Source organism: Octopus bimaculoides, chromosome 7 (genome assembly GCF_046866305.1).
Source record: "Octopus bimaculoides isolate indiv1 chromosome 7, ASM4686630v1, whole genome shotgun sequence".
Classification (NCBI taxonomy): domain Eukaryota; kingdom Metazoa; phylum Mollusca; class Cephalopoda; order Octopoda; family Octopodidae; genus Octopus; species Octopus bimaculoides.
Window position 1 is genome coordinate 74,610,301 of NC_142934.1, and position 16,690 is coordinate 74,626,990.

Sequence of the window (16,690 nt, forward strand, 5' to 3'; positions counted from 1 at the left end):
TGTTAGGAAGAGCATCCAGCCATAGAAACCATGCCAGAACAGACAATGGAGTCTGGTATGGCCACTGGCTTCAAGGCTTCAGTCTCCTTGCCTTGACATTGCATGATAGTATTAAGTGAAGGTCACCATCATGTAAGCAGTGCCTGCTTGTATGACGGTGACATTCATTTACAACCACCATGCTATGTCAAGGAGGCAATAACACATACATATATTGTGGTAAGAAGTTTGCTTTCCAACCACATGTACCAGGTTCAATCCCACTACATGGCACCCTGGGCAAGTGTCTTCTGTCTTGGGCCAACCAAAGCTTTGAGAATGAATTTGGCAGACAAAGTTGTGTGTGTGTGTGTGTGTGTGTGTGTGTGTGTGTGTGTGTGTGTGTGTGTGTGTGTGTGTGTGTGTGTGTGTGTGTGTGTGTGTGTGTGTGTATATATATATATATATATATATATATATATATATAATATATCTTTGTGACTGTGTTTGTTCCTCAGCACTGCTTGACAACAGGTGTTCATGTGTTTAACTTAACATGTAACTAGCAGTTCAGCAATAAGAGTCCGATAGAATAAGTACAAGAATTAAAAAAGAAGTACTGGTCGATTCGGTCGACTAAAATTCTTCAGGGCAGTGCCCTGGTATATTGCAGTCTGATGACTGAAACAAGTAAAAGATAATATATATACATAGGCGCAGGCCTGACTCTGTGGTAAGAAGCTTGCTTCCCAACCACATGGTTTCGGGTTCGGTCACACTGCGTAGCACCCTGGGCAAGTGTCTTCTATTAAAGCCTTGAGTGGATTTGGCAGACAGAAACCGAAAGAGGCCCGTCATATGCATATAAATATATATGTGTGTGTGTGTTTGTATCTGTTTGTCCCTCACCAACGCTTGACAACCGGTACTAGTGTGTTTACGTCCCCGTAACTTAGCGGTTCAGCAAAACAAAACCGATAAAATAAGTACTAGGCTTATAAAAAGTAAGTATTGGGGTCGATACATTCGACTGAAAATTCAAGGCAGTGCCCAGCATGGCCGCAGTCTAATAACAATATATATATATATATATATATATGTATGTGTATATATACACACACAAACGCATAGAGGTGCGACGAACTTCAATTTCCAACAACGAAATCCACTCACAGAGCTTTTTGTTGGCCTAGGGTTGCAGGAGAAGATACTTGACTAAGGTGCTATGCAGTGGGAGTAACTCGAAACCATGTGGTTGGAAAGCAAACTTCTTACCATACAACCAATTACATACAAACAAAAACACAAACATGCATAGACATACATATACACAAACACATGCATATCATTCACACATACACACATATGCATATCATACACACATATACACACATGCATATCATACACACATATACACACATGCATATCATACACACATGTACACACACATGCCTATATACATAGACACACATACACGTACAACACACGAGAGCGTGTAAAAATCCCTTTTATATATATATGAAGCTTAACGCTTTTAAAAGTTCCAAAAGGGTAAAGGGGAACTTAATAGACATGATATTTATTGTTAGTAATGTGACATACATCAATGCATAAACGCAGTTTTCAGTGACAAATAAAGTCAGCGTTCGACGAAAACAAACCTGTACAGCACGGACAATAATCACGCCATCAATGCAAACACTACAACAGGGAACCTCTATGCGGCCTTTTGACTTGCTAGAGATAGCAGCCAAATTTCAGTGAGCATCGGGAAATGATGAGACGGTCGTAGCTAGGATGTCTTACATCATAGTCTGCTCAGTCAGAGTAAACAACAGTTACAACCGGAGACCCAATACATGGTCACTCTACCTGCTAGAAATAGCAATCAAAAGGACACCATCGTCGTAGAGAGCTTTCCCAATGCACAAGAAGACTGGATGGCCACAACTTGAAAGCTTTTGAACTCCATTAGCCCCCATCCAGAACTTAACTACAGCGCGCCATCGAAGTAGCCTTAACGTAGTCACTGGCCCTGCTAGAAAACTACACCTTAACATAATCCAATGCGTTCTTGGATTATTTAATCTGGATTACACAATTCAAAAAAAAAAAAATACATGTAATGATCATATCTCGAACGTGTTTCATAATAAAAAAAATAAACTTGCTGTCAGGGCCGACTTGGAGCCAAAATCGAAACAACTTATTAGGAAAGATTTATTGGGGTTGCAAAGCTTTCTAGAAAGAAATATTAGCCAAATCTTCAGATTTAAACCAAAGAAGGGCAAGACTTCCGCCCGTCAAACTCAGGTTGGGGGGGGGGGGTAAAAACAGGTCTGTCCTGGCTGGAACGCCTTTGATCATATTCAGAGAGGAAGAAAAAAAAACCCATCCTTTCTTAGTCGACGTAGGATGGGTCTGACTTCCCCACAGAAAGTACAATAAATTTTGACGACCAAACGCATTTTGGACGTAGTTACGTTCATGCTTTTCCCCGGATGCCATTTCCGAGACACTTTTTATTAATTTTTGTTCGTTTTACAAATTACAAGATTAGTTGGTTGTATTGTTGTTTTTTTTAGAAAAGTAGATAGACACATTGATTATAAATGAATCGAAATTTCCCCCCCAACTGCACCAGTATTTATCCTATCACCTTCAATAGAATGAGGTAGTGAAGTAGCGAATTTGATATTGCAAAACATCTGGTTCGATTAATCGACACAAAGAATAATGATTTCTGATTTGTGCATAAGGTTAAACAATTTTGCGGGGAAAGGAGTTAGTACTTGACTGATAAGTACTTCATTCCATCGACCCCGTAAGTCGAAGTTAACCTCGGCGGGTCGGTGACAAATACACCGACATTACAAGGACAGGTTACAAAAAAAGTCTACGTGAGGATGGTTACATTAAAATCGGATGATTGTAAAGGGGAGGAGTGGTAACAACGGTATAAACATGTGTGATTGAGTCTCAAGACAAGAAAACCCCTTCAATAACAGGATCACGGATAGAAATTTTCAGGATTGTAGGCTGAACCACAAATACTCGACTGCTTATATCTTTTATCAACCACCCAGGTTTGAACTCAGAACGTACAAGGACGAAATACTGACCATCGCATCTCCCTCTCTTTCTGCTTGTTTCTGTGATACATCGTCCTCAGAAATATGATTTATCACATCGACACATGTATAAGGGCAACTGGCATAGAAAATTGAATTGACTCCTCGGCATTTACTCAAACTCATACTATCGACCTCCAGTGCGATGAGAGGCAAACTAACAACAACTATAATGAACATCTAAGTCTGAGCATCACTACCCTACCAAAGAAAGAAAAGAGAGATAAAACTATGTTCGAGACATCGGTGGACTGAAAAACTACGGGCGGGAATGGAAACCGGATTGTGAATGCAGTCGTCTAAATGATACAGTACAATATGGTTGAGAGAAAGAGAGAGAGGAGACAAATAAAACAAAGACATAATGTCATGAATAAAGAAGAGAGATTTACTTACAATGTGTGTCTCCTGTTTTGGAGGTTGCTGTTTTATGTATAACACATTGAGGGACAACGAAATATACATCTGGTGTCAGTGAGGTGGAGGGACAGAGAGATTAGGAGGAGAGAGGGAGAGAGAGAGAAGCGAATGGTAGTAGTAGAGGGAGATAGAGGAGAAAAGAGAAAGAGAGAAGAGGATGGGTGAGAACGAGAGTGTATGTATGAGTGGGTAGGTAGGTGCAAATGAATGTGTGTGTGTGTGTGTGTGTGTGTGTTTTAACACACATACACGATGAAGAGTTAAAACGATATGGTTGGAATCATCTGGGTCGTGTTTCGGCTGAATGACATGCACAATTTTGCACTTTTACAAATGTACACACTTCGGTGTGCGCATGTATGTATATATATATATATACATACATGCACACAGAAATATATATATATATATATATATATATACGCAAACACTTGAACGCAAGGTTAATATAATGTCGGTGTTGGAGAAGGGCAGGCGGAAGAACGTCAAAGAAGTTGGCATGGACTGACAAACCCTAAAATGCGGTGGTGAAGAGTGGAATCATACATTAGAGGTTTGGGGGAATGACACAGCCTATTAACAGACTGACAGAGAGCAACAATAGGGAAGTTGATGGAGACTAGACACGGAATAAAAATAATCACAACGGACAGACAGTGTCTATAGTGGTCAGGTTTCAGTAAAGGGATGTCTCCGTGCTTGCTGTCTCGGACTATAGTGGACAGCTGGTCAGGTCCAGTTTTCCCTGCAATAGCCTTGAAGTGGACATCGACTGAAGTTAGCTATTACAGTGGATAGTCAATAATAATCATGTCATGATAGAGAAACTATAAAACTAGAAGAGAAATTAGGAATGCTACTGTCAGGTGTAAAATCTGTATGAAGCATTAAATCATTGGAGTGTGACCGATATGGAGACAACGAAATAAATCTTGGTCAGAATGTTAACATATATATATATAACAATGTGCTGTTAGATGCATCACGCTTTGGTTAAAAGTACAGCAAAACCATGGGTTTTATCGGTAGTGAACAGTGTATGTGTGAACGAAACGACAGTATGACAGAGAAACCATAAATATGGTTGACAAAAAAAAAAACTGAAAACAGTATTTAGACATATGTTGAATGTCGACTGATGGCTGCTCCTCCACCAGTGTAATTTAGAAGTCGGTTGCACAACAAGAGCATACGACAACAGTCCCAAGACAATAGCTAGCTGACCGTTAGCTTTGAACACATCGCTTTTATTTTCCGTCGTCGTGTCACCAGCATCATAACATTAGCATCGGTTTGTCCCCGCTGACCATATTGTCATCGATGTCCACTTGACTCTTCTCTATGGAAACTACACAGCATTTCCAGAACTATCGGTGATCATAAATCGTGATAAAACTGATAGAGGCTGAATTAAAGCCAAACGGAGTGTATATTCTATGTATTGCAGAAAATGAGTTTTTATGTATGATGTGTGTACGCTTGTTTGTTTGTGTGTGTGTATATTATATATATATATATATATATATATATATATATACACACGGTAGATAAATGTACGAAGCGTGAATGAAATGTGTGCAAATGCATGACAGCGTGTATACACGAACAATGTACATAGCATACACAGCATATGAGAGCATGTTAAGAAAATATACATACGTATGATGCTATGGAAATAACTTTAATAACAACGATACAATGTGACAAGGCCATTTCTTTCGGTTGATGAAGCGTAACGTTTGTTTAAACCGACTGGTACATATCTTAAATTTTCATAGAAAATAACTATAAAATAGTAATGATATAAAGACAAACGAAAAGTTTTGTTGAAATTTTTCTTGTGGTTCTATCATTTTAAAACACATTTAGACATTTATGGTAATAATCTATTTTAGACAAAATTCGGTTCTCCGTAATAAAGCATGCCGTGTCGTTCAGACGTTCTGTAACATAATTAAGCTTAGTAAACTAATTGAACAAACAATAGCTTTTACATATAGGTAAAAAAAAAAATACTTCAAATTTATAAGTAAACCGAAAGACTAGTTTGGAATTTAATACGTCCAATACTTCAGATAAACTTCGCATTTCCACTAATTGCTTTATTTAAGGGGTAGTAGAATACTTTCTCATTAAATGTGTGTAAAAATACTAATATCTTTCCGTAGGTCTTGTTAATTTTAAGTGACGAAAAACTTTTCGTTGTAATTACTTGTTATTCAATATAATTAATAACATTATCCAAAACAAAAACAAAAAAAAAAACTATTTTCCATCATTCGGATCAACCACAAAAATGTCTCATGCACTATATCTAATTTCACTTTTAAAAGATTCTCTAACAAATATATCGAAGGGATGTTCAACAATTTGAACATTTTAATTTTTTCTTTTTAATGTAAATTTTACAAACAGGGTACTGAATGAAGCTCGACAATCTAACTGAATTTATAGGAATTTAGGTGTTTATTCTAATGTTGAAGTGGCGAGGGGGGGGGGCTACTTTCAAAGAAAAACGTATTATGGTACATAACCGATCAGCCATAACATGTACAGGACCACAGGGGAAATGGAAATAGAGAGTGGGAAGTTGGGATGTACATGCGTTGCTTTTCTTTATTCGACTCTGCCATAGCCGTTTGTCATGGTTATGCTTCAATGAATGAGAGCGGTCACAGTTGAGTTATACGAACTCACTTGTCTTACCGGTATTTCTCCGTTACGGTTGTTTTTGTTTAGCCCAAGGCAAACTTCATCGGGCAGACTTATGATTAACTACAATTCCAACCATTGCCATCCTAAGTATTACTATTTCTCTTCTTTTTTTTTTTTTTGTTTCAAGAAAAGTGTAGTAGTGTACAATGAACATTCAACAAACCAAACCAAGGTGTCCCCCTTTTAAAACAGTAGAATTAATTCGCTGCTGTTTTCAACAGACTGACCAACCATGCATGGTAGGTCGGTAAGTTGGAGGAAGCTGATAAAAAGACTACCACGACTTGGACAGGAATCGAACTCGAACGCATTGAAACAGAATACATATATATACACAGATTATTAAAATATATAACAAAATAAAAATAATAATCGCTTATTTATTCATATATATATATATATATAAATATATATATATATATATCATAAACAGGTACCCAGGTCACACAATTGGCAAGGGTTCTGGTTGCCGTTAGCTAAAGAAAAAAAAAACTGCACAACATGTCTGGTACTTTTAACTTATCACCCTCCACTTCACACACACAAAAAAAGGGGCTTCAGGAGACTGATGTAACTTTACCTAAGCTCAGAAGGCGAAAAAGGGAGGGCATGAACATCATGCAATCCCAAAAATAACAGCCACGGAGAGAGTATAAATCACGTATATATGCAAAATACAAGAAAAAAAACATACATACATTTTAAATACACAAACATTTATATTAACACTCATATACACACATAGATTGATATAATATTAACACGCGCGCATACACGTATTTTGATTATACATACTTCGAGGCGAGACAGATAAGAACATATATTTGCATATCTTCATGGAGGGATTTTCTTCAGGGAAACTACGTTCTTTCCAGTGTTGCATGACATGCATATATAATACAATATATACATATATATATATATATACATACATATATATACACGTCTACTGCAAAGGATTTTCTCTTAAATAGCTGTTTACCCGGTTCCGCACATACTTACATATATTATACATACACACACACACACTTTAGAATATTGAGCAATAGATACTTTAAAAGATGTGAAGTATATACACACAATCTGTTATATACATATATATATATATATATATATACAACCACATATACGTGTATGCTTTTTTTTACTGGCGTTAGTCATTAGACCATACTGGAGCACACACACATTATATATACACATTATATATATATATATATATATATATATATATATATATATATATATAAACCTTTAACCTGGCGTGGCGGTATTTAACAGCCAATGCTGGAGAAATAACGAACAATATTGAAGATGAAATGAAATAACATAATATAGATAGATAGATAGATAATACATAAAACATGTTGACTCACAATTGAAAATATTATCTTTAGTAGTAGTTGTAGTATTATTTGTAGTTGTCGTAGTAGTAGTAGTAGTCTGTATTCGGTGAGAAGTAGTAGTAGTGGTAATAATAGTTGTAGTAGTAGTAATAATAATAATAATTAACTGAAACGACGATGAAGATATAGAAGTGAAAGCACAGCGGCGGCGGTTGTAGTAATAATAATAATACAGAGAAATATAGACCAAAATATATTATATGTGGATATATTTATAAAGCCCTGTCTTTTTCAAAAGATTCAAAGCTGTCTTTTTTGTTTTTTGTTTTTTCCTAAATTAATGTTGTTTTCTCTAAGAGTTGTTATCGTGAGGGTTTTTTTTTTAAATAAACTCGTCAAGGTGGAGTTAGAAACATGGAACAGAGAGAAACAGACCACCGGCCCACGTGACCGACTCACTGCAGCAGCATCAGCAGCAGCAGTACAATCCTCCCCCCTCTTACCGCCTATCTCCCCTTCGTCGTCGTCGCTACCACCTACACCGCCACAACCTGCATTGTTTCTTCTCCTCCCCTTCTCTGTTCACCCCGATCCCCAACCTCCCACCGTCGCCACCACCACTTGCATTGTTTCTCCTTCTACCCCACCTCTCTGTTTCCCCCTGTCTCCACTCTCCGCCACCACTCCCACCTGCATTGTTTCTTCTCCCTTTCTTTGTTTCCACCACCGACAACAACAACAGCAACAACAAACGTGGAATCTCTGTGGTTGGTTGGTCGATCTGCTAAGAATAGTAGCCAAAATATCCTTCAAATTCACTGACAAGCCTACAAGGACACATTTGATAAATATAGTCTTACATACCCTTAAAAAAGACCGGATGGTCACGATTGGAACGTATTTGATCTGTAGGTTTTCAACAATCAATGCATTCCTAGGGCTAAACAATAGCAACTCTTCCATTCTCCGTTTCCACCCTTACCATCGCCTTCGTCACCCCACCATTACGTTGCTTCTTCCCCCTCCATTTCACCCCCTCATCCTATCTTCGTCGCCACCACTAATATTGCTACCTCTTTCCCCTTCTCTACTTTCCTCCGTCGTCACCATCATTTCTCTCCTTGTAGCCTCTACCACTACTATCATCACCACTACTATCACCACCACCATGACAACTACTCGCATTGTGTCGTTATGCTTCAATCTCTTCCTCCTTCACTGCTTCTGTCTCTCTCTTTCTTTCATACACATTCTCTGTGTCTTTCTCTTCATAGACATTCGCATTCTCTTTCCTTCTCTCTATCATTACTTCACCCTCTTTGTTCCTTTCCCCCTCGCACACATTTTATTCTCTTTCTTTTTCACATACATTCTTAGTCTCTTTCCCTCTCTTTCTCATTATCTCACCTCTTTCACTTTCTCTTCACACGCTTTCATTCTCTCTTTCTTTCTATTTAACATTCTCTCACCTTTTCTCTATATTTTCCTCTTCGTCGTATTTGCAGTTATTGAAAGCGAGAGACAAGACTAGAAATGCTTGAGAGGGTGTTATACTAATAATGGTAGCGGTGGTAGTGCACTGCTGTCAGTGTTACTAGCAGTATTCAGGTGTTAGTGCATTGTAGTTGATGGTGGTAACAGTGCTATGTTGCAGTCAGTGTTGTAGTTGGTGTTGGTAGCGGTGTTAGTGATAGTGGTGATGACAATGTTACGTTACCAGTGGTGCTAGTACTGCGAATACTGCTGGTGATGATGATGGTATGTTGTGTTACAGTCGGTGTTGGTGTTGGTGGTGGTACTTAGGTGTTTCTTATTACTGTGGTAGTGGTTTTAGATTACTTATTGGTGTTATGGTAGTGGAGACTGTGGTGGTATCATTAAAGTGACGCTGATAGTGCGTTATGCTGTTGCTTATGGTAGTGTGTACGTGTGGGAGAGAGGTAATGTTGGTGGCGCTTCTATTGTGTCAGTCGCGGTGCTATGCTGTTTGCGTGATCGTTCTATGACTGATAGGGGTGGTGGTGATGGCATCGTGACGGTATTAGTGGTATTTTAATATGGTTGTTGATGTTGCTTATCATCATTGTTGCGGTGGCGGTGGTGGTGGTGACATCAGCATCAATGTTACACGGTTGATATTCATAGTGGTGATGGTGTTACGCTAGAATAAAAAAAATATGAAAATGATATATCAGTTCTTTCTATTATAAGTATAAGGACTGACATTTTGGAAGAGAGGGTTTGTGGATTTAATCGACTCCAGTGCTTAAATGAATTCTATTTTGTCGACCTCGAAAGAAATGAAAGGCAAAGTCAACGTTGGAAGAATTTGAACGCAGAACGTAAAGACGGATGAAATGCCGCTAAGCATTTTATCCGGCGTGTAACGATTATAACAGCTCACCGCCTTAGAATGGCATATCATAATGATGGTGGTATTGGATTATGTTGAAATTATTTACACCCTGGTCAACCCTGTTTCACCAAGACCTATGATCAAATGCACCCTAAACATGACCAATCTGAATTTTTAGTGGTATATATACACAACTACACCATTTAATGTAATAGGGTATGATTTAAGAGAGGTTTGACTTCCATTTCTAACTTGCCGAACGACCATGTAGAAGCCCCCTCGCAGACTCGTGTTATTGTTGCCGGTAATATTGCTGTTGCTTTTTTGTTCTTATTGCAGTAATTATAGTGGTGAAGGTGACGGCAGAGGCAACAATGGTGAAGATGGAGGTGATGGTGTTGTAGAGTCTTGTTGCTGGTAATGGTGACGGCGATGTTATTGATATTTCGTGATTGTGTTAATTTTTGGTTTTTAGTATCTTTTTGTTAATTTTCAGTTTTGTTTAGCGTCTCTCTCTCTCTCTCAACACTCGTAATAGCTGTAAGCGACCATCTTCCATTCCATCTTTCGTATCCTCTCTCGTTCCTCTCATTCAAGAAAGAGAAGAAATTAATGAATTATATATTATATATATATTCATATAAGCATATGGGTATATTTATATATAAGTATATATTAAAATATACATGCGTTCCTACATAGATATACGTATATGTATGTATGTATGTATATATGTATGTATATGTATGTGTGTGTCTGTGCGTGTGTGTGTGGAGAGAGAGAGACAGAGAGACAGACAGAAGACAGCCAGGCATACAGACTCACCGGCAGAGACAGAAAGATAGACAGACACACTGACATAGACAGGCAGGCAAAGACAGAGAATCGAAAAACGATAAATATATAAATATACCAAAGTTAAGTACGCTGGAGAAATGCTAGTCAAAATATACTTAAAGTCACTATAACTTTGTATACTATAGCCACTATATACCAGATAAGGTCCAATAAATAAACAGCCGTCACTCTAGTTCGCATATCACTTGGTTTCATAATTCACCATGTCTTTTACCTATGTTTTGGGAAGCCCATTTCGTCGTGAGCAAACACAGAGGCACCCTTTCGAGCTCCCCATCCTTGACCCAGCAAAGCAACAAAGATGTGACTCATAGTTGTAATTTCATATTATAAATCCCGGAAGGATGACTTCGACAGCGTTTGAACTCTGAATGTAAAGTGCCGATACAAATAATTTTAATTTTTTTTTTTCTACTATCGACACAATGCCTGAAAGTTTGGGGTAGGGAGCTAGTCGATGGCATCGATCCAATGCTTAACTGGTATTTATTTCATTATCCCCTAAATGATGAAAGACAAAGTCAACTTCAGCAGCATTTGAACTCAGAACGTAAAGCCAGAAGAGATGCAGCTTAGCATTTTTTCCTGCGTGCTAACGATTCGGCCAGCTCACCGCCTTGGAGCCGGTACAAATAATTTTTTCTGCTATAGGCACAAGGCCTGAAATTTAGTCGACTACATCAACTTCAATGCTCAACTGGTACTTATTTTATCGACTCCGAAAAGACGAAAGGCAAAACTCGAACAAATAACACAAAGTATTTGGTCCGGCGTTCTCTGATAATTGGTGAAGCGTCGGACGAAATATCTTGCAGCATCTGGTTAAATTTTTCTACGTTCAAAGTCGCACCACGGTTCGCTGTTTGCCTTTTCTCCTTCGTAGATCGATAAAATAAAGAACCAGTCAAGTACTAGAGTTGATATAATCGATAATAATTTCCCATTGTGCCTATTTTGGAAATCATATGTGTGCTTTTGGCCATTGTAGGAGACTGCAATGATAGTCCTTTTCCAGTTACAAAATTTTTCTATTACCCTATTTCAACTCCTAAGTTATGTAATTTGTATAGAAACAAAGAATTCTCTCTCTATTGTGTGCGTGTGCGTGTGCGTGCGCGTGCGCGTGCGCGTGCTTATCAATGGATAGATAGATAGATAGATAGATAGATAGAATTTGGCTATCTGAACCTGGCGAGGTAGATTTCTGTAAGAAACCAACGAAACTTATGTTGCATGGGGCCAAATTAAACTGTTTTAGATAATAATAATAATAATAATAACAATAATAATAATAATAATAATAATAATCTTTTCTACTCAAGGCACAAAGTCCGAAATTTTGGGGGAGGGGGCTAGTCGATTAGATCGACCAGTATGCAACTGGTACTTAATTTATCGACCCCGAAAGGATGAAAGGCAAAGTCGACCTCGGCGGAATTTGAACTCAGAAACGTAAAGACAGGCGAAATACCGCTAGGCATTTCGCCCGGCGTGCCGTGTTTGTGTGTGCATGTGTCCACCACCACCGCTTGACAACCGGTGTTGGTTTGTTTACGTCCCGTAACATAGCAGAAAGAGACCGATAGTAACAGGCTTTGAAAAACAATAATTACTGGGATCGATTTGTTCGACTCAAACCTTCAAGGCGGTGCCTCAGCATAGCCACGTGGTCTAATGAGTGAAACAAATAAAAATATAAAGACATTCACGTTTGTTTTTATGTGAAGTTACTTATAAAAACAACTTAGCATTAAAACTGAAGGATTGCTCAGAACTTTGAAGTACATGCTTTAAAGCTTAACAGCTGGTAAGCCGATACTTCGAAGTCACTGTCAACCTTTCCTTTACAAAAATGTATGTGTATATATATATGTATTTCTCAATCCTTGTGCGTGTGTGTGTGTGCGCGCGCGTGCGTAGCACCTTGGGCAAGTGTCTTCTACTATAGGTTCGAGCCGACCAAAGCCTTGTGAGTGGAATTTGGTTAACGAAAACTGAAAGAAGCCCGCCGTATATATATATATATATATATATATATATATATATATATATATATATATATATATATAATAATTTTTTTCCAGAGGATGTGGCAACCGTTACCAATATAGCATAAGAACTTACCTTAGGAGATCATTAATTAGATTCCTTAAGGGTCGTTCTCACAGTTTATATTTATATCATAAGATTTTTAAACTTTTAAATTTTCATATTCAAAAGAGACAGAGACTTCAAATTCGATATATCGATTTATTCACCACTCTATGTTAACATTTCTATGCCAAACTTATCCAGTGACTGGTCCATTGGATTTAGACGTTTGGCACTTCTTCAGGAGTGGTTACCTTTCGAACAAAACACGAAAAAACACATACATAACTATTATTAGGTCTTTAGGACATCTTTAGCTTTCGTGTTTGTTATTATAACAAACACGAAAGCTAAAGATGTCCTAAAGACCTAATAATAGTTATGTATGTGTTTTTTCGTGTTTTGTTCGAAAGGTAACCACTCCTGAAGAAGTGCCAAACGTCTAAATCCAATGGACCAGTCACTGGATAAGTTTGGCATAGAAATGTTAACATAGAGTGGTGAATAAATCGATATATCGAATTTGAAGTCTCTGTCTCTTTTGAATATGAAAATTTAAAAGTTTAAAAATCTTATATATATATATATATATATATATATATATATATATATATATATATATATATATAAACAATTGCAGCGTGGAAGGTATTTATAAGTTATTTAAGAAACACAAAAACCGTTAGCTTCACTTCAACATTTAAATTTAATTTGCCAAAATTTAACGGTTTTTGTGTGTTTCTTAAATGGCTTACAAACACCTTCCACGCCCAGGTCACTTGCAATGCCAGTACATCTCCGTAATATATATATGCTTTATTAAAAAGTAGCAAAAATATCACAAAAACTCTTACTCTGGGTTTCACGTTCCCGTTCGTCGGACAGTTTTGGTTTAGAAAAACTGTCGGACGGACGATAACGTGAAACTCTGAGTAACAGTTTCTGTGATGTCTTTGCAGCTTTAATAAAGTATATATGTATATATATATATATATATATATATATATATATATATATATATATATATGCGTGTGTGTCTGTGTCTGTGTCCCTCGCCACCCATCTGACAACCAGTATTGGTGTGTTTACATCCTAGTAAGCGAGCGGTTCGACAAAAGACTCCGATAAAAAAGAAAAAAAATTCTACTAAAAATTCTTCAATGCGGTGCTCCAGCATGGTCGCAGTCTAATGACTGAAACAAATAAAAATAAATAGAGTAAGAATGTATATTTCTTGCTTGTTGATAAGCACGCAATACGCGCGCGTGCGTGTGTGTGTGTGTACGCGCACACACATTTGTATATGTGTGTTAATTTTCTGTTAGATGGACACATCAGTTTATCCTACCCGTTGATAATTTATAGCAGACTTTACACACTTCTAAACCACTAAACCACTGAAATCAATGCTCTAGCGTGGCCGCAGTCGAATGATTAAAATCATTAAAACGGTAGTAAAAGAATGCATGTGTTTCATTTAATCGAATTTTTATTTCGTCTTTATTTCCATCTTTTATTTTTTCCATTCATCGTTAATTCATTCATAACTTTCTCCTCCTCGTATTCGTTATATACTCCCGTCCAATTATTTTATCTTCTACTTAAGCTTATTCATTCTTTACACGTACACACACCCAGATACACATGCACTTTTCTTCTTTCACATTTCACCTTATCGAAATTGCAGGGAGAGCTCGACTTGCTAAAAATAACAGCCAAAATTTTTCTCATATCACATACTCTACCTCCTTAGAAAGAACGACCCATCGGAAAATGTAATCCTACTGGGTTTTCTGCACATAGGAAAGAGACAGGGTGTTTCACAGTTGGAATGCATTTGATCATCGTCTGTTCGATCAGGGATGACAGACACCAACAACTTCAACAATTTATATCTCCTCCTCCTCCTTCATACACTTCCTATTCATCCCCTCGTTCTTTTCATTCTCTTACTATTTCTCATTCCCCGTTATTTTCTCTATACTTTTTAAATTCTATATCTCCCCCCCCCCCTCTCTCTCTCTGTCTCCCCCTATCACTTTTCTATCGTTTAGTATTTTTCTTTCTTCTTCAAAACACACGCAGTCTTCACGTCTTTCTCTTGCTTACACACTTCTCTAATATCATAACACCATACCCTCCCTCACTTTCTCTCATCTTTAGCTCTATTCTTCACATCTTTTCTAATTTCATTTCCTCATCCCCCTTTTGTCTGTCTAGCAACTTCTCGCTTTTAAACGCTCGCCTATCACTCATTTCCTCTCCTATTTCCTGCGTTTGGCGAGTTACTTTCTCCTCCCTATCTTCTCAACATTCCTTCATTTTTAATGCCTTTCTCTTCTTTTTACTCCCCCCACCACACCATAGTTATGTTTATGTCATTTTCTGCTCACACTCAATAGTTTTCTTCTTTTAGCTGAAAAGGTCATCCTCTTTTTCTCACACATAAATACACCTCCTTTGTACTTCACCTATTCACTCACCCTTCTCTCCCTCTTGCTCTGTTTCTCTCTCCCCTTGCTTTGTATCTCTCTCTCTTTCTCTGTTTCTCTCTCTTTCTCTCCCCTTCTCACTGTTTCTCTCCCCCTCTCTCTCTGTTTCTCTCCCCCTCTCTCTCTCTGTTTCTCTCCCCCTCTCTCTCTGTTTCTCCCCCTCTGTCTCTCTCTTTTAACTTCTAAGTTCGCTTGCCACTTCGTTCTTTGATCTAATCTTTATTTTTCTCTTTCTATTTTGTGTCTCACAATCTACACAAATACAAGGCTATCATAATTGTATTTAGCACCCACAACGCTCCTCTGAGGTATTTTCTTACAGCCACATCATCTATTTTTTTTATTGTTGATATTCACAATCAGCGTCAATATGGTACTACTAAAGCAGCACGGACCCGAACGCGCAGTCGCGCGTCCGCGCTAGCTAGTCTTGAGTGGTCGATCCTAACCCTAACCCTATCCCTAACCCTAACCCTAACCCTAACCCTGTCCCTAACCCTAACCCTAACCCTAACCCGCGTGTGCAAATGAATACATGTTTAGGGTTAGGGTTAGGGTTAGGAATAGGGTTAGGGTTAGGATCGACCACTAACGACTAGCTAGCGCGGACGCGCGACTGCGCATTCGGGACCGTGCTGCTTTAGTAGTACCCGTCAATATTTTGCCCCTACTTCTATACATATATTGATCAGTTAGTCCTTACAAACAGAATTTACTATGCTGCAAAGGTTTAATAAGACCGAAACGTGTCCGTATTTTCATTTGATGGCTTTGCAGATAAGATACTTGCCTATATGCACTCTCTTTTACTCTCGTTTACTTGTTTCAGTCATTTGACCGTGGCCATGCTGGAGCACCGCTTTTAGTCGAGCAAATCGACCCCAGGACTTATTCTTTGTAAGCCTAGTGCTTATTCTATCGATCTCTTTTGCCGAACCGCTAACTTACAGGGACGTAAACACACCAGCATCGGTTGTCAAAAGCAATGTTGAGGGGACAAACACAGACACACAAACATATACACACACATACATACATACATATATGTGTGTGTGTGTGTGTGTGTGTGTGTGTGTAACGGTTGTATGATATTTTCCAAAAATTTCAATTGGAGTTATCTCCCATGCTTGTTGCCTTCAGATTTTTAAACACTCCGTGGGAGTCTTTATCTAGTAATTGCATGAATAACCGCAATTAATCAAAGATGTTTCTCATCTCACTATATTACATATGTGGGACCATTTCATAATTTTTTTTTTTTTTTACTTATTTCAGTCATTGGATTGCGGCCATGCTCGGACACCG

At 38.0% G+C, this 16,690-nt stretch overlaps 1 protein-coding gene across 15 annotated transcripts in view; it reads right to left on the reverse strand.

Annotated features, from left to right (window-relative positions):
* Positions 1-8,623, reverse strand: part of LOC106882371 (stearoyl-CoA desaturase 5) — a 135,715-nt gene extending 127,092 nt beyond the window's left edge. For 5 of the 15 annotated variants that reach the window (XM_052969751.2, XM_052969749.2, XM_089355515.1 and 2 more), the window contains exon 1: positions 7,619-8,071. The gene's annotated coding sequence lies outside the window, so the exon portion shown is untranslated. Of the gene's footprint in view, positions 1-3,506; positions 3,986-7,040; positions 7,151-7,618; positions 8,072-8,452 lie in introns of those variants that run through there. The other 10 variants (XM_089355510.1, XM_089355508.1, XM_089355511.1 and 7 more) reach the window with 7 other exon arrangements.
* Between the last annotated feature and the right edge of the window lie 8,067 nt (positions 8,624-16,690).